Source organism: Cinclus cinclus, chromosome 6, assembly GCF_963662255.1.
Source record: "Cinclus cinclus chromosome 6, bCinCin1.1, whole genome shotgun sequence".
Classification (NCBI taxonomy): domain Eukaryota; kingdom Metazoa; phylum Chordata; class Aves; order Passeriformes; family Cinclidae; genus Cinclus; species Cinclus cinclus.
In genome coordinates this window covers 44048632-44068906 of record NC_085051.1, presented here as the reverse complement: position 1 = coordinate 44068906, position 20275 = coordinate 44048632, and positions in this window count along the sequence as shown.

Genomic DNA, 20275 nt, shown 5'->3' with positions numbered 1-20275 from the left:
TATATGGAGAAAAAATTATTACAGTACATGTACATATACATATACATATACATATGCATATACATATACATATACATAGTATTTATTAGTGTAGCAGAAACAAAAGAAACTACAATTTCAAAATAGTATTGCTTTTTAGTTAGTAAAAAAATAACGATAAAAACCATAATAACATAAAAATAAAAACATAAAAATAAAAATAAAAAAGATACACATGTTGCACACGTGTATGTGCAACAGTACCTTGGCAAGTAAAAAGAAACTCTCTGTAAACGCAGTTAAAGGGTGATTGAACCATGAGCTCTCATCCCCCCCAAAACGGGGAACAGACTGATCATTTCAAGAATGTGAAAAGCAAGCTGGAAGGTGGCACCTAGCCAGAGACTAAAAGAATTTCTTGTAACCAATCAGCTGAACATGTGCTTAAGGCCAGAAAGGCAAAGAAAATCTGATGCTCAAAGCCCTGAAGAGAAAAAAATTAAAATAATTTTGATAGGAAAGAAAACATGCAGATTGCTTATCGCTATAGTAAGCAGGGAGTTGAGGCTCAGAATTTTTTTTTTAAATCTCTATGGCTACTCTATTCAAAACAAAAGATTCAATATAATTTCATAAATAACCTCTCACAGACTAGTCAAGTGTTTGATATATCTGAAAATAATTCACTTATCTGAAGTAAAATATGAACTTTGTACCTCAGTATCAGATTGCTCTTTGTAGCTGATGGGGCCTCTTTCAGTACTCAGGTTATGTAGTCGTTTACACTGTGAGAAGCAGCACACTAAAACGATGGTTCACTTTACATCCATATCACAATCAACATTTGTATAGATGACTGCTTAGAATTCAAGGGAAGTAAGAACTGGGGCACGAACCAGCCTTTTTGTTCAGCTCGTCTGAATAAGTTTATTCCCTCAAGGCTACAGAAATGTTGAAGACGTTAAGTGTTCACTTAGAACAGAAGTTCTGTAGGCTGCATGGGGGCAGAAACTACCAAGGAATGTTTCGTATCAAATTTACACCCAACAGAGTGAGGATGAGTAATTGTTAGGTGAGAAGTTGCTATAGCTTTGTGTTAGCAGTTCTGAGTTCAGCAACAAGATATTATCTAAGACCCAATGGAGATCTGACTAGGTGACTCAGAAAATTAGCAATGGCTTATACAATCATTTCTGGGTCAACAGTTTGTATATATTGAACTTTATTCTGGTAAATCATCACTAGCTGATGACTCTTCTGTGATCTCTGAATTGTTATTCTATATTTGTTTTAGTGAATGGACTACTTAAAATAACTGCCGTGGCAGGACTTTTTTGGCATAGCTGCTTATTACTGCAGTAGAAACAGAGACCTGACTGGAATGGAGGATAGAGGTGCTCTATCAGCCCTAGAAGCAGCTTTTTCAAAGCAGAAATGAGCTGTTGCAGTGTAATATGGAAAAGGTAAAACAGAGAAATTTAAAACCATCTGAGACAACTGAACTATCTGTTTTGATATTTGCTATGAAAACTCTAATTCACCAAGTTTCCCCTGACATCTCTGAAGACACTGAGATTCAGAACCACCCTTGCAAGATGCCTTCTCCTCTCAGTTGGCTACTGGAAGAATGAAGGCTTTTTATGGTGATTCCATTATTAAAAGTCTTGAACCTGGATGGAAAAAAATTTGAGACTGAATCTGAAGAATAATATTGCTTCTTTTAGTTGCTTATCTCCAGATTTCTTCCAGTGCTTTTCCACTTCCTCTCTAAGAATTGTGTACTTCATTTCTAACCAGAATTCTCATCTTCAGCTTGCAATCCCTATTTAAGATTGTAATTTCCTAAGAGTTTGTATAAGCTATTGTTGTCCAATATAGCCTGTCTGTGAAGGTTATAACATATCATATGTCCACCTATGAGAGCCACCCACTTCTACTTGCATATTATATATAGACTAGACATTTTAGAAATTGCATTTCTGCTTCTTTATTTACACTTAGAATTTCCATGCAAAGGCTTAAATTAAAAGAATTGGGTAAGTAATTTCTCTCACATTTCGATTACTTCTAGATGCATCTAGGTGCATCTCTAGATGCACTACAGAACAGGCTCAGTCCAATGTTTTCTGAAGACTAAGGGTTGTTTCATAACATATTAATTATACATATGTTAAATCAGGTTTTGACATGACTACAGAAGATTATGTTTTCTTCTGTCTTTACTGTAGTTTCAATGTATTTTTCATTCCAGTGAGCTTTTTTACATTTCAGTGGGGCTCAAAGAGTATATTTGCAATCTCATGAACACACTGTTTACTAAATCATTAATGCAAAACATATTTCAGAAACACAGTAAGTTTTCCAAAACACATTTTCAGAGGGGATAAGGAGACTGCATTTTCTTCAAAACTTGTTAGAAAGAAATTCAGCGGGTGGTTCTGTACAACTGCACAGGACAAGCATATGTCAAAAATCAAGATTTTTATATGCCACTTCAAAATAAATAAGGAACAATAGATTCATCCCCCATGTTCTTCCTCTTCATCCTCTTTTTTTTTTTTTTCTAACAGAATTCCTGTTGATTTCTTCCTTGTGGAGGTTGGTGTTGTGCCCACCCTTACCCCCACTCTCTTTGAAAGTGAAGAAACTCGTGATTCTCAAGAGGAGTTCATTACAAAGCACTGATGTGACTGATGAATTTGTTCAGGTACAGGTGGAAAAGCACAAAAAAAAAAGCATTTGGGAAAACGCGAACAAACAGGTTGACAGTTCAGTTTGTAATAGGAAAATATAGAGTAATGGAAAGTAAAGGCAGTGTAAACCTGTTTCCCATATCTTACACCTGTGGAAGATCTGCATTTATTTCCCTGATTTCACCTTGAGTAATAAAATAATTCGGGAATAATTTTAAATAATCCTTTTCATGTGTTAGGTACCTTATTAAATCACGTAGAAAGGTGTAAAGACATTATTGAAAGGTGCCTTTTTTCACTATAAGTTATCAAGAAATTATATTTTTTAAGTTTTTGAGACATTTTACTGTATTTCTGTGATAACAGGTGTTTGGATCATCTTAGCAGCAAAACATGGGTTTTGTGCATATGTGTTTTTGAGCATATATGTTCTAAACAGGTGTGTGTGTATATTTTAATACTGATTAAATCTTCACTGCTTATTGAAGTCTTTGAAACTGAATTAATATTTTTTTAAAGGAATAGATAACATATAGGTAGTAATATTTAACTGAATCAATGGAGTATGAAATAATGGGAAAGTTTGATTTTCACTTTTTGGAGTGTTTCTGATATTGGCTTTACTCATGCAGATAGCTCTGGGAGAATGTCCAAAGACCACCACTTACCTTGGCAAAAACCCTCAAGTAAACTAAACTGATCTAGATTTAAATTCTGATGACACTAGAAAGTGCCAGCTCTAAACCAGTTTATCACGTGACTCTCACTCCATAATTTACCATGATTTGAGTAATGGGCTCATAATAATCTGCTACAGGAATAAATTTGATTAATCACTTCACCAACATTGATGCTCTAGGGACTTTTTGGTACTACTTACAGGAACTGGAGGACAGAATTTTGCCCACTTTTGAAAGGTAATTCACTGTGGCCTTTGGGCAGTAATATGTTAGAATGACATCTAGGTGCAGGAAGCTAAGCAAAAGCACAGTTTGTAATTCCTCTGCTCAGCAAAAGTATAAATTTAAATACAAATGTAAATGCATTACTAAATAATGATGCCTTTCTTAATTTGAGCTGCAATGTAGATGACAAATTTTAATGAATGGTGTGATTTTCTTCCTTCCAAATGTATTACTCAAACTACTTTATCTTTCATTGTTCACTAAGCAGTACTGGAATTAAAGAAACTATAAACATATTCCAGGTAAAAAAGAATTTTTACAAGCAGAATATTTGAAGTTTGTTTGCTTTTTTCCCCTCTGTTTTAAGACTCTAAGTGGATAGAAATTAGGCAACTTTTCTCCAAAAACTTCAATATACTAGTTGAAGCAACTTTGACATGTTTTCTTTCTTCTCAGTTTTGTCCTACTATTCATTTTCTAGACATTAAAGTGGTAAGTAGGGTAGACTGTAAATTCTTTGACATAGGCTTAAGAGCTGAAAGAGTTCTTCTCACAGCATCTAGACCTTTAGCCTAATAGTCTACAGAAGTATGGAAGTTGCATGGAATGTCATATTTCAATTTTCTTATGTCATTCCTTTGCCAACATGCATGGTGGAAGTTCCATGTTAGTACAATACTTAAGAGATCACAATTCTTAAAGTGTGCTACTACTTCTGTCACATATGTTGTTTGTGTTAAGTGAACACAATTTCTTGCTTTCAACTCTGCTTCATGAGCTGTCTTTTGTTAGACCAGTGACTAGAACTGGAAGCATCTGAAAACTTTGGGTCTCTATAAACCTATTTGACTACAATGTTAGACCATTAACTCAACAACAGTTTCTGTCCTGACTAAAATTCCTGGGCCACACCATACATGAGAACTTCCTGTGTCATTCTTTGTGGTTGCTGTGAACCCCTCTTCCTTGGAACATTATCTATTATCTCCGACATAAAAAGTAGCTTATGGACTACAATAGAAGCATCTCTCCAGAAACAAAACACAACAAACAAATCAACAAAAATCCTCTAAATCCCAACAAAACGGGGGAATATTTGGAACATATACAAAATATATTTCTTTTCCCTTAGTATTTTGCACACACATACTAAGGTGTGCTTACATCAGTCAGATTCCTCATGACTAGTTTAAACAGCTAAGAAAGGATCAGACAGGAAGCTCTACACTGCTGTTACAAGAATATTGTTCATGTGTTTTTGTTTGAACAGCTCCTTTTTTCTCAGAGATGCCAAAGTCATTGTCAAAGTAGTCCATTCCACCTTTTTCTATCTATCATCTACCTTTTGTGAGAAGTTCTGAGATCCTTCATAGAATGATAAGATCTTGAATTTCACTACCCACCTGAAATGCAGGTTAGTGCAATAGGAGATTGGTTGAAATGTGTGTACAAGGTACGTATTATGTTTTCTTTTTCACTTCTATGAAGACAGCAAAACAATTTCAACCTGAAGAAATACCAGAACCTAAACCAAACCCCATCCACAACTCTTTGAATTTTAAACCAAAACTGCACTTGCCATTTTGACTTCCTTATGAACCACTTAATGTTTTTGAGTCTTTATGTGCTTCTGTTCATAGCACAGACAAATTTTTCATGAAGTTTCCCGTTTCATACTAGCACTGCAGTTATGGCCTCTTTCTGTTCCAGAGGAAAGAAAGATTATTGTTTCCCCAACTTTTAGTCCACAAGAGTCCAAATTTTATTAACTTTTCATGGAAAAAAAAAATATATATATTTAGTGGTGTATTAAATTTTACTATTTTCTTTGAGAACCTTTTAGAAAGAAATTTTGAGTTAAGGAGAAGGGGAGGAGCAACCTGTCCTTCAGAAAAGACAGGCTCTTCGTATGAGAGCCAGCTCTTACAAAGGGCATGTTCCATTTGGCTTGTTTCCTAGGTATGAGATGAAACAAGCCATGTTGCTTCAGGCAGATGAAAGCTGGGAGGGAGATGGGGTTTGGTTCTGACCCCAGCTCCTACTTGTCAAAAATGTGTGATTTTTTTCCTCTATTTAAATACATTAGAGAGAGCAGAGGGGGGCGGGTGAAAAATGGAGGAAGAAAGCCAAAAAAAGTCAGCTATTTTCTGGCAGGTTAGCCATCAAGACTCGTCATGAGAATGACTATTATGGTGTGATACCAACCCTGCAATTTGGAATGCAAAAAAGCCTTTTACTGAGACAGCCCAATTTGTTTAGAAGGCCCTGTGTGCAAAGAGGCTTCCCAGGAAACTGTTTAATACTGCAATCTTAAGGCAAAATTTATTATTTTAACTGGAACTTTGTTCTTCAACATAAACCTTTCACACCACCTTAAGGAGCAGATTATTAAAAAATAAAATGTGACATATATATATATATATATATATATATATACACACATATAATTTCAGCTTCATTTCTAATTTAACATTAAGGAGCAAAGTACTCAGACCTACCACAGGATGGACAGTACTTCTTTCTGAGAGAGCTCTGACAGATTATAAAATGCAGGGTCAGACCCCAAGCTTATCAAGTTACCATTGTTCTCTAGTCATATTCCATAGTCCTTATTAAATGAGATGCACCAGTCTCAGCTGGTATCTGAACTACAACTCTAACAAGTAACTGGGGAGGAAGATTATTTGCTCTGAGTATATTTCCCTGCAGGGAAACATCCAGGTCAATGCTTGATAATCCTTTTGTCTCTACAGTTCAGGCTGTCTTTGTTTGAAGAAAACCTCTGTAGAAGTCACTAGCATTAAACTCGTAACTTAAGAATTAACATAGTTATAATAACATTTATATCTTGAAAGCCTGTACAAATTTTCAAGCTAACAAGATGAACAAAACCTTTATTCTGAGATTTTCTTCTTCACAAAACACGTCAGTGTTGCATGTCATCTTTGTCTTTTGTCAATTTATGTTCCATAGCTTATTTTTTGTATAAAATAAGCAATCCCCAGGAAGTCATTAGGAAGTAGGAATATTATAAAGGTTTGTCTAGATCCAGAGTTTTCAATTTTAGTGCTGCCTGTTAGAGGTGTGAGAAATGATAATTTTGCCCAAATTCAAGAACTGTTAGAAAATGTTGATAGCTGAACATATCCATTTTTAGTTCAAAAATGTTCTTCTGCTTTAATTTCTTAGAAATTCTTTATGTGCTTTGCTCTTTATCTACATGCAACTTGAAGAAAAAATGCAGGAATCTGGTGGAAAATTCTAGTAAATAGTTAAATATTGGCAGTCAGAAAAGGAACTGTCAAATGTGGCTAGAATAGAGTATCTACATATATATCACCAATGAAGACATATGTACTTTGTGATTCACTTAAATTGTGTAATATGTCTCACGACACTCAGTAACATCAATATTATTAAATTAGATTTTCCTCAGGTGGATTATAACATCTTAGAGGTATCTATTGCTTTTGAGAGCTTAAGAAGCTTGTTCTAGGCAAAGCCTCTCTAGCTATGCTAAGTCTTGGAAAAGTTGCAGTCATTTGCATTTGGTATGACTACTTTTATCATAACTTATGAAAAATAGTCAGTATCACAAAGCCAATACTTGTGGCAAAACCTATATTTGTTTTCTGAAACTCACATCAGAAAAATAGGCAATTCTTCAAGTGATATCTAGTGCATTCATTTAACTTATTGATATTGAAAATTAGTTTAAACTTCTGAAGCTCAGACTGAATCTGAACATCCAGACATTTGGGAAAGTGACAAACTATGTATGCTTATATATTAGCCAGATGTCCTATTTAATAAAAAGACAAACAAAATATAGTAATAATATGATTAAGTCATATGCATCCAAATAAATGTGTGAATTTGAGCATTAGTTTGATATGGTGATAGGGAGGCAATTAACTGAAGAGAAAAAAAAAAAAACTTCACCAAAATTCTTGTGAAGAAAATTACCTTGTAAGAAAGGTCTTTCTTCTCCCAAATTTTAAGTAATCTCATATTTCAATCCAAATATAGTTTTAATAATCTCTAGGAATACTTTTATGTATGGATTTCAGTTGACTTTTTAGCATTAATACTAATTAAATTATCCATGTTTTTTTTTTTTTTTTTTTTGATTCCATGTTCTCTGGAAGATTAGAAAATGCCCTAGATTAATCTTTCACAACATTAATTATCTCTTTTTTTTTTCTTTTTTCTTTTTTCTTTTTTCTTTTTTCTTTTTTCTTTTTTCTTTTTTCTTTTTTCTTTTTTCTTTTTTCTTTTTTCTTTTTTACAGATCCATACAAAGATGATGTTTTTGCTGGGTTTTCTTTATTTTGTTTTCTACTTTTAAGTCTATTTTAAGTCCATTATCTATGTTACATATACTGGTTAATATAATGATGTCTCTGCCACACGTCTAGGGGACATCAGACAGCACAGCTTGTGTAGTAGAGCCATGAAGAGATATCTGATAGAAAGAGAAATTCCAGGTTGCATGGTAAAATGCCATAATGGGTCTGAAATCACGCTACCTACTTTTTAATTATGGCTCCTCCACCTACTAGCTGCATATCATGGAATGACTTGACTCCAGACTTTAAAGGCATTCATAAAGCTCTGACACACAAGGCTGGATGAACTCAAATACTAGAGGCTGTTCCAACCTGTGTGCGATTGTCGTTCTTCTGCTGTAAACCAGCAAAGAACAGCAAAGGTTCTCAAGGGGGCATGGCTTGCTCAGCCACTATTGGTTGCTGGAGTGCCTGGGCCAGAGGGGAGGCTAGAGAGGTCTACTCTAGTCCAGAGCTGGGTTAGACAGAGCAGCTGCATCTCTTGAATGCCAAAGAAGATGGTCAGGGCAGGAGCAAGTTAAAATCAGATGGTAGTGTTCACTCTGGAGAATGTATCTGGGCAGGGGGAGCTGGATGCAGTGGTTTGCATGTTTGTCTCCTCCACAAAAGGAAGACTCAAAATAGTTTAGGAATGACTGTGCTACACTTCTTTCTTGAAAGGTACAGAGGGAAATAGATTACTTTTCTCATGCAATATGGAAGTGATCCTCTGTATCCTTTACCTCTCCATGAGCACAGCATGCTTGTGCTTAGACAGACTATTTAGACTATCTGAAGAGAAGGGCTTCTACACTCCTGTAGAAACTATGGAAGATGCTGTCAAGAATATGATCAAGGACTTTTTCTCCCCTTCAAAAGAAGAAAGTAATACTTGTGATCTCTTTATTTTCACATGAAAGTCAATCATAATGACAGAGAAAAAGGAAGATATCTAAAATTTGTTTTTGCTAAACTGCTAAAAACTTGACCTAGAATACTGATTTATATAGTTGTGAGGATATCTATTTTTCACTATTCAGTAAATATATTTGCAATATGGTTGCGTCCCTGGACACATAAATCAGTCTTAATTAATGAAGAAGAGAGTGCGCATACTCTTTTCTTTTGATGTGACATTTATCATAAAACAGGATTAAATAGTTAAAGTTGCCTATGTCCCTTCCAGTTGAAAGACAAATGTAATTCTTGACTAGAATTACATGTACAAGATATATGTGCAACTCACTGTGTGCAAGTCTATATCATGCAGGATTTCAAACCACTAAACTTTTGGGATAGTGCAATAAACCTACAAATATATTGAGTCTCAATACAATCTTTCCTTAGCTAAGAATGTATTTCTTTAATTTACTTTCCTTACGTGCATCTGTCACCATGGACATACAAGGCTGTCAGTATAGACTTCTAAGTGAGCCCAATGATTTGTTCTTCATATACTGAAAGCTATACACAGAGGTAGACATTCAACTACGACAATGAACACACTGAGCACAATAAACCAAGCTTTCAATATTAATGTAGACAGCAAAGAAACATCCAAGGATCAAGTGCTCTCATTGCATGTTACAGATGAAAGACTTGGAATATCTTATATATCAGAGACTGGGACAGAGCCCTTTGTAGATACCTGATACTTTGCCCACAGGGGTAATTTCTGAGCCACCTGCATCTTCTGTGTTTCAAGTCTTTGTTGGTCACAGGACAGCAAACGAATAAGAGCAACTAGACTTTAAAGGAGAAGAGGGAGTCAGCTGCAAATGACAACATTATAAGGAACTGTCTTAGCTATAGTAATTTACCAGAAGAATGAAGAAATCTCAGCATCCTCCTTTCAATACTACCAGCTGTATCAGAGTTGACAGTCTTTGCCATAAAGATCTTTGAAAAACACTGCTTACAGTGAAAGTTTGCGTGGGAGTGGAGAAACTGAGGGGAAAAAAAGTCTACTGCATTGGTATAGCCACCACAACTAATTCTGCTACTAGGTTATACTTCCTCATCATATATCTGAATCAAAAGCTGGTCCAGGCAAAGGAAAAATAAATTATAAATTCTAAACAGTACATGTCTTCTAGTGACCAAATATTTTTCTGTTAGTTTTTAAAAAAAACAAGATTCCCCAAAAGTTATAATCCCTGTTGTATTTTTTGCTGAAAACTACTGTCATTTCTCTTCAGATCTAGAAGAAAACTGAAGCTTATGCAGAAAGAACTAAAATTAATTTTAGAGAATCATACAGAATACAGTTGTAGTTTGTTGTATTTAGTATTTTCAGACAAAATTGAACGCATCAATGACACTGTTGAGACGAGATAGAAAGATGTTATTTTTTGCTATACATTTTTTAGGTAGAATGGTGTGCTTTTGAGAGGGGGTAAAATACTAGAGGGATTTCATAGTAATGTTAAATGGGTATTGCAGTGTTACTTTGCTTCCCTTGCATTTCCTTGGACCTCTTAATTAGAACCCATACTAGGCTAGCCATGCTAAAAACTTCTCAAAGGTATTAAGTCAGCCATGTGTCAGTGTTAGTCTCCAGCTGCTCAAATGGACTTCCTGCTGATCATCCTGATAGCCATGCATGTATAGCACAGGAGCTTTTGTAGCAGAACAAAACTGCCTTTGTAACAGTGCTGCTGCTATATAGCCAGGCACCCAAAAATACACCTGGGGCTGCCTTCCCTGCCTGTGTGTCCTGTGTGACCCGGTGTTGGCAAAGGCTGCCACTTTGCATGGCTAACTGTAGGGCAGACACCTACACTAAGTTTCATCTGCTCCTTAAATCAAGGTTGGAAACCTCTGTTCTAACTCTACAGAGTAAAAGTAGATCTCTGTCCCAAAGTACCCAACAGGTGCACTGGGGAAAGAGAACAAAAATACCACATAAGTAGTATATGCGAGTAAAAAAAACATGGTTAACAATACCTAAAACCACGGCAAAATTTCTGGTAACCAAAGTCAGAAGTTGAAGATTGCTTTGTATGTTGCCACTGGAGATCAATTAGAATAACAGGTGTATATTATGAAAAATAGACTTCTGCTGAATGGAGTGGCTGTCCACTGCAGCTACTTGAGTGAGATATTGTAGTGTAGACACCATCATCTCTTAAAATGTTTATTGATGCTTGAGAGATGATGTACTTGTGAAGTTTTTTAAAGAGTTAAAAAGTCAAGAACTATTAAGAGCACTGTAATTATCAACAAGATTAAAACTTTTACTTTCTTTTATATAAACACATCTAGTAATTCAATATTGTCAGATATCTAGTGGCTTGTTGATGCTACGGTGGTGAAATTAAATTTTTGGCTGAAAGGAAAAAAAATCTTCAGAAATCTAAAAGCAATGGAAACTGAAAAAATGAATGAGAATACTAAGTATAAAGCAGTAGAAAGAAAAAGAGTAGTCTCATGTTTTTCACTTTAGAAACCGTTGATCTAAGAAATATCTTTTTAAATTCTGTGATTTTTTCCCCCCTACATTTTGAAATGCTAGTTCTATTAAAACCCTACTGAATTAGAGGAAAAGTAGCCATGCACACAAAGCAACTATGGGTTTGTCCATATGAAGACATTCAAAAAGCTTTACAATGTGAATGAATCTGTATTCATCTTATACCTCCATTCACCTTATGATTGTATTCAGAAATCAAAAGATCTCTGTGGGACTAGATAGCACTTTGATTCTGAATGCTAACAAATGGAAGTTACATGTTATAACTGATGTACATGCTTTGGTTTAGACTTCAGTAGACTTGCATTAGTGTTACTAACAATTCTAATACCAAGAGCCATAAAACTGTTAGAAACTTTGCTTTGGCATGTCAAATAATGGCATAAACAAATTCTATAAAGTTAGAAAATAATTTGAAATGCTATAATGCAGATTGCAGTCTCCTTTGGCAATAAAGATCACTAAACTGACTTCACATACTTACGTCAGGTTTTCACACTCGGCCTAATTACACTATTTCTATAGGAGCAAAACACATTACCATTCCACTATGTCCTTGACTTATGGTTTGGGTTGGAGCAACAGGATGAAGAATTAGGCAGCTGAGATTTGCAGATGTTATAAATTTTATAAGCTGTTTTGCTTTCTTTTGGACAACCTATGCAACAGAATCAAATAGAACAAATGCAATAGAATCTTTTGGTTTCGGAATGGAGCGCATTCAGTGTCACTAAGGCCAAAGTTGTCTAAGAAACCAACATAATCTGTTTCTTCCCTTCCCAGATGTGTCTTCACTTTGAATTGTTTGCTCATTCTTTAGAGATCACTTATTAATCCCTTCTGAAATTCTTTGTTATTTGTTGCTCAAAATTGTGTTATTGGGAAAAAACAATGGAAGAAACTACTTCTTAATATTATTGTTTCTTGAATTCCAAATTCCACTTTAGGAAGATGCACAAAAGGACATAGACATTAATAAGGCATACAAGGGTTTTCTAAGCCACAACTATGGAAAGGAATTAATGCTTTTTGAATAATTATATGCTAATCCTAATTCTAATCCCATAAATCTTCCATAATCCTGTAACCTACTTCAGACATGGTTAATCAAGCAGGATCATATTTTCATCTCAAGAAGAGATTTACAGAATAAAGAAATTTAAAATTTCAGATAATAAAAGTTAGGGTTATTTTTTTTTTTTTTGTATCTGCTTATGTATTTTTCTGCCTGCTTTGGAAAACACTTTTGAAAAATACTTTTGGAGCATCACTAAAATAATAATAGTCAAAAGTTAATTGTAGTGATGTTTTTGGATCTAAGAAAACTGTCTACAGAGATAAGGAAGTACAGGCAATTTTCATTCATGGATAATAGGATTTTTTTTTTCTCCTTTTCAAACTTTTAATGCATCTGAACAATTTTTGTGTCACTAGATAACAGCAAAAAGATGGGTGATCTCATTTATTATGGCAAGTCTTGCTTCCTGTGTTGTTTGGTCGCTCTTGAAGTGACAAAATTCTTTTATTCAATCTTCATAAATGGAAAACTCAGCTGTGCCTGAGTTAAAAACTTCTGTGTTTTAGGCTACGTTCTAGAATTGTAAACGCTGGAGTTGAACTAATGGTGAGAGAGCTAAAGAAATGCCTTATGCTATTCCTAAAAGAAAATTTAACAAATATCTCACTGTAAGATCCACTGTTCTGGAGGTTCCATGACATGGATTCAGGCCAAAGCATGCCAAGGAAAAACATAGTTTTTTTTTTTTTTTGTGATGTGAAGGTGTCTTTTGAACTTTCTTGAACTGGAAGCTTAGGAGTTTTGTATATATGCCAATGTCAGAACAATGAGACACTCTCAATTGTTCTGAGGAAGTCTTTGAAGGCAGCCACAAAAGTGGCTGCCAGTGAGTGGTACCAGTGAATATCTGTGTTTGCTACGAGTTTGAGGGGAGATGGAACTGGGCTTTGTGAATACACACAGATAGCTACAAGTTGCCTTCAATCATCTCAGAGCTAAAGTAAATGAAGAATTACATGCCTGAAGAGGACAATGCCCAATCTAGGTACTCTGTTCAGAGCTATTATCCAGAAGCACTCAATCCTGATAACTGCAAAGAGTCTACATATTAAAATTTAATTTTGAGCAAAGCTTTTTAATACCCCTAGTGCCAAAGTGTCTGCCTCAGCTCCACAGATGTCGAGAGGCTAACATACCTCATAAATTCTCTGTGGTGTCAGTGAGGCTAAACTTTATAAACGTGTATTTTAAACTATCTCTTGCACCCATATGACTCAGCACAATAGCCGAGATAATTCAAATGAAAAAAAAAAATTAAAACCCCAATATTATTATGCTTCTTGTATAATTTTTTCCTCCAACTTGGTATTTATTGCCAGGAAGTGGCAATAATTCAATAATTAAGTTTTGCTTTTACTTACTGTGTTGGGATTTATGCTAGAATCAAAAAATCTTCAAGCAGTCACCTATGCTGACTGAAAGAAGGCTGTACTCTTCTCTTGTCTTGGTGTATGTGCACCGTGTAGGAAGGAATACCAAAATTCCAATAGATTAGAAAGGCAGAGAGTGAGTGTGCTGGACTGACATTTTCTGGTTGTCAGGTACCTACCAAACCACTCTATCGCCCCCCTCTTCATCAAAAACACAGGGGGATTAAAATACAATTAAAAGCCCATAGGTCAAGTTAAGAGCAAGGAGAGATCGCTCACTAATTACCTTTGTGGGCTAAACAAACTCTGCTTGAGGAAATTGATTTAATTTCTTGAAAATCAAATTCAGACTAGGATAATGAGAAATAAGAACAAGTCTAAAGTCACCTCTCTTCTTGGACTCAACTTCACTCCTGACTTCTCTTCAGGGTTCTGCTAGGGACTGTCCTGCTCCAACACAGAATCCCCTACAGGTTCATAGCTTCCTTCTGTGGATGGTCATATTCTCCAGTATGGGGTCCATGGGCTACTGGGGAACCTCTGCTCTGGCACCTGGAACATCCTCTTCCCATCCTTTTGCTCTGATCTTGGTGTCTGCGGAGTTGTTCCTTTCTCATATTCACTCCTCTCCCTATGCTGCTTTGCATGATGTGTTTTTACCCCTTCTTAAACATGTTGTCACAAGGCTCTATGTCTGATGGGCTCAGCTTTGGTCAGTGGTGGGTCCCCTTTGGAGCTGACTGGACTGGTTCTCTCAGACAAAGGAAAAACTTCTGGGATTTTCTCATAGAAGCCACCTTTGCAGGCTCAGTGCTATCAAAACCTTGCTAAATAAACCACAGACGAGGAACAATAATAAAAATAAGTAAATAAAGGAACTAAATGTCAGATCGATAAGGAGTCAAGGAAGTGTCAGTTGAATTACTTCATGTCTTAAAACACAAATGTTCAAAATTTTCCATGTCATTTAAATGATGCATAATGATTCTATAAATGAAATATGGGGTTTTAAGTTAAAATATCCTTTTTTTTTCAGAAAATAGAGTAAACATACTTGACCAACTGCTTAATATCAGATTTTAGTTTGCTCTTTAAAAATTAATATTAATATAGTGAGTCATAGATTTGCTGTCTGGATAAAGAATACATCATAGCAAGATTGACAAGGATGTTAGAAACCATCCAGGAAAAGGGTTAGAATAGTAGAATACACTTTAGCTGAAATTCTCTGTACTTTTGTAAATAACCTGAATCTTAATCTAGAAGGTCACAGAAGCTCTCAAATGTTAAAGATATCACTTATAAGATTCCCAAATAAAATTTGTGAACCTATGTAGGAGGCTTACATTATGGAAAATATGTTTTCTACACATGTATCATGTGATAGAAGAATTTTTCAGGGTTAAAGAAGATTGTAAATAAACTGAATTAAAATATTTTTACCAAAGCATTTACTTTTTTGGGGGGCGGAAGGCTGTGGTTCTTTGTTTGGTTGTTTGGGGTTTTTGGTTTGTTCTTTTTTGGCAGAAAATGAAATCAGTGACTGAAACGTGTTTTGAACTTAATGTGGCTTCACGATATTATATATTCAGGGAAATTGGAAAATTTAGAATATTTACTTGTAACACTTTCTATTGAAATATTTTGCTTTCTAGACTTTAAGAAAAATAAATTTTAAAAATACTTATAGTTCTATCTTGTAAATTCCTAGTAGTTATTTGGGCTATTAAAAGCCATCCAAGCTTAAGTAATATTTTGGTTTCACAGTTGAACAAAGCCTTCCTTTCCACTTTTCTAGAAGTGTCCCAAGAGCAAAAGCAGTTTTTACAATTACTCCAACTGTATTTGTAGTAGTTGAAAATGGTTCTGTGCATTTGGGTTTAGATGGAAGCACAATCAAGTCAGGTATTGTGAGAGGGGGTCAGAAGCCATTGAGTGCCACCTGAATACAGATAGCTGTTACTTTAGGTTTATTTATGAGGGCAGTCCTTTATTATCTAATGCTTTGTCTGCACTCGCATATTTTATGGACTTACAGGAGACAAGACAGGAGAGTAGACTTTAAGTCTCAAGGCTATTGAGGCTGCAACTTGGACTAGCTATTAGCTCTGAGCTGGAGCTCTGCCTTTGCTAACAGAAAAGCAGAAGCATAAGTCACTGAGGTGAAGGTTTATTAATTCTTCCCTGCCTTCACTGGGTTTAAATGGGAAAGATAAGGTCTCTAAATTTAGAGCTTTGTAAGATAAGAGTAAGTGATACCTTATAGGCTGATAAGTGTATGACTTTTGTTACGTGCTACAAATTACTGCTTGAGCTAACACCAGTCACCTATTAACCTGCTGCTGGTTACACGGGCTCCAGATTGATTGCTGACAAGATTTTGCTGTTTGGAGAGGAAAGAAAGAAAGTGGGAGACTATCCTTCTTTTCTAGTTCTGAAGAACCACAAGCACACAAAACAAATCCTATAGCTATGCTAAAAAAAGCTGAAACTTGCCTGTAATACAGACCTCAAGTGTATTTTGCTGGGGGTTATGAACATTTGTAATCACTAATTAACTTAGCTATGAAGATAAAAACTGTTTTGTCAACACAGAGAGTTTCACTGAGGAGTGGGGGAAAACTTAGGGTGGGTCATAACATGCAGCTCTCAAAAAAAGTTTTTGCTTGTGTGGGATAAAGTTCTACTTGTCTATGCTGGCAAAATACTTGTATGATAAACATCTGATAAATCACGCATGAAAGAAAATGATAAGAGGGAATGTTTGTGTGCACACACTACAGAGCTGTGCATGGTGAAGTGCAGAGCTGTGAATGTTGTGTTTCAAGTTAGCATTTAAATTTTTCAGATGAGTAACAAAGTGAAAGGGTTTATGGGGAGTGGGTTAAAAATATTGACTTAGCTTTTCCTTAGAGGTAATTAATGGTATTACAAAATTATATATTTTTGGAACATTTATTATATTTCACATGGACGGTGAAACATATCCTTCTGACTCTGAAAATGCTAGGTACCCTCTGACACACTGACTGGGAAGTGTGAGAATTATGTAAGCTTTGTAGTTGTTAACACTCAAGTTGTACACTGTGCAATAGTTTCAAAGAAAAAAAATACTTAAACTGAATTTCTAGAGAAAGGGTAGGATTATATCAGAATTATGCATACTTTTTCATCCATGTAAATTTTTTTCACTATATTTACAGAGTTTCAAAATGAATGTGACAGGCAACAAACCAAAAGGAGACAATGCAGCTAATATTTCCATATTGGTTGTTAGGTTGTGAGAAGGTAGGCTGGAATAATTTATGGGCTGGGAGAGTGATAGAAGATGTAACTTGCACCGCTTTATTCTCCTTTAAACTTATTTATGCATCAGATATGAGCCTTGGAACAAAGACTTGTTTTTTTAGGTAAAATCTGTTCTGCAGGCTTATATCTCAACACTACCATCAATAATTTCGCTTTTGTTGTTTGTTTTGTGATTTGAACCCTTGTAGCCTGTTGTGTATAAACTTACTTGCCTCCTATGTAATTTGTGCTCTTAATATAGCATAGATATATAGAAGAAATGTGAGAACATAATGTTACTTCCTGGAAAGAGCATTGATGTTCTTATTTATATCACTTCATGGGAAGAAAAAGTTCAGTTAAAGTAATAAATACTTTACAGTATGACGTCTCAGTGACCCCCAATTATGCACAACAATGTTTATGGGTGAACTTGTAAAAAAATTGTGGGGGAGTGGGGGGAGAAGATAGCTAGATGATAGCTACATTTATAATCTGCCATAAAATATTACAGAATATTAGAGTAAGAGGGAATATGCGAACATTTAACTATTCTTTTGTAACTACTCTGATTCTAGATATATTTACGTAGTGGCATATTCTATTCATTTGAGATGGGCTGATTACATTGGCTTACAGGAAATATTTACTAGAGGAATCAGTTTCCTCTCTGTGCAGTATGTTTCAAGCTTTATGAATTGAATTGTTAGGGATTGGCAAATTGACTAGTGGGAAATGGGAAAAGCAGTTACAGGATTGATGTGCTGCAAATGATTGCACTTTTCTTGTTGTCTATTTAGATACTTAATTACGTACATGAAAGAATGGCAAGGTTTTATTCTCCATCCATTTTTTTTAGCTTTTGCTAGGACGTGAAATTCAGTTGGTACCTTTTTTGAAGCAATGGACAGGTAATCACTAAAGTGAACACTTAAGAATAGGTGTAGCCTGAACTCTGATCCAAGGCCTTGTAAAATAAATTTCAGTTTCTACCTTAAGTGGAGCTTGGATTAGGTTTAAAGGTACGGTGGGTTTGAGAAATGTCATACAAGATGTTTTTTAAAGTCTTCATGAAGCTATAATTCACTTTTTTGGCTTCCAGGTTCTACTTTCAACATGGAATTGTGGGCTGCTATAGCCTGTGACTGCACAGATTCTTGTCACAGTTTCAGGGACATATATAAGAGGACATAAGAGGTTGCCCTGCACTGTCATCCCAGTGTTTTGGGATAGTGACAGATAAAATTTTATTGTTATGGGCTTCCTAGAATTTGTTAGTGTACCTTGTCTATACCACAGTGTTATCAAACCTCAAAGGCACCAAGGAAGTTATTATATCTGTAATTTTATTAACTTTATTTTAAAGATAATACATCTCTTGTCAATTTGTAGAGGATTTAACTCACCTTATAAAGCGAAGATATTAAACTAATGTTGCTACAATCAAAACAGACATTTTTAATATCTCATCTCTAATCAGCTTAAGACTTTGATTTATATATTCAAACCTATTTCCTATATTCAAACCTAACAACTATATGGATTTGAAATAGCATGCCTGTTTCTTTTTCTTCCTCTATGGTAATTTCTGAAAAATGTTACTATATTTATTCCTTTCACTGAATCTGTGAAAAAAAAAAAAATAAAAGACCTTTAAAAAAAAAAAATCAGGTAGGCTTTTTAGAATAATGATGATGAACATTATTGGCCTGCCATCTCTCTTTTCAGTATACACATCTTCAGCAGAGTACAGAGGAAGAGACTGGGGGAAACTCCAGCCTCAGCCATGTTTGGTCCTGCTGCAGGGTCCACATCAGCCACTGTCCTCTGGATGATCTCACACCTTCCCAGGGCCCCTTCTCTTCTCTGGTTCCACGGCAGGAGGCTGCCCTGGGAGGACTCCAACTCCCCATCACCAGCTCTGCTCCCACTCCATCTCTGGAATGAGGTGATACTCTTCTGGCTACTCTAATAGCTTTCCCAGAAGTGAAACAGAATGGAGAACACCTGAGATTTCTGAGCAAAGAGTGCAACTTATTTTAATAGAGTTCTATAAATATTTTATTAAATCTGGGTTCTCTATTATGTTGTGAACCCTGGGAAGAAAGTTCCTACAAAGGTGAGGTTATAAGTAACAAGAGCAACACCTGTCTAAACTGAAGACATACAAACCATAAGATGTTTTTTTTTTCTGCTGTTCTTATTTCTGATTAAGAAAGAAATATGGACAGTTTTTTCTTTCATTTTGATATGGCTGTACTTGGAGTGGGTTTGATTTCCATTGATCAGTTTTGAGACTGACTTAATTTTCATTATTTTTCTATTTCACTGAGTTCTTCCAGACCCTAGCAAATTAGGCAACAGAAATTTTAGTGCCAGGGTCTACTTAGGGGATAGCAGAAGCAGAAGATTTATTGTATATTGAAACTTTCCATAAGTATGAGGAAGTAACTCATGACATCACAAAAGCATTCGTTAGGAAAATCTTAGATAGAGGATAGATGAACTATCCTACCTAACTGTAGGTATTAAAGAACAAATGTGGATTTTAGCTTCCTAACATCACATTAAAGTGGAGATGAGCTGTCTCAGTCAGGCCTGAATTGCCTTTTAACAGTTACTGAAATGTCCTCACAGAGGGAGCAAAGGGTGAATAGGTTTCTGACTAGACTCCTGAGGTTTATAGGGATAATTTTCATTTATATATGCTGCAAATTTGTAAGATAAGAATGCAGTTTTCGTGCCAGAGATGGTTGTTGCTGTGCTGAAGCTGTCTCAGAGTCTCTGGCTTATTCTTAATTAGGCATCTCCTGACAGGTTTGGCTGGTTTTGACACATGTATGTCACAAATAACATTGCACATAGATCTAGCTGTGAATCCAGAGGTGTTTAATGCTGTCATTAGAAAACCAAAGCAAGGGAAAAGACCAAGATTTGAAATAGTCTCCTTTCCTCAGCATTACTTACTACCTACCCTGCTCAACAAGGTGGTTATTGTTAATTTCACTTTAATGCTCCAAAAATTGGAAATTTATAGGAGGCGGAAGCTAGGACAGGTAGCCCAACAGGAATACAGAGATGGTCTAAATATCCAGGGGTCAGGTTAGGACAGCTAAAGCTCTGAAAGAATTAAATCTGGTCTGTAACATCAAGGGCAATAAG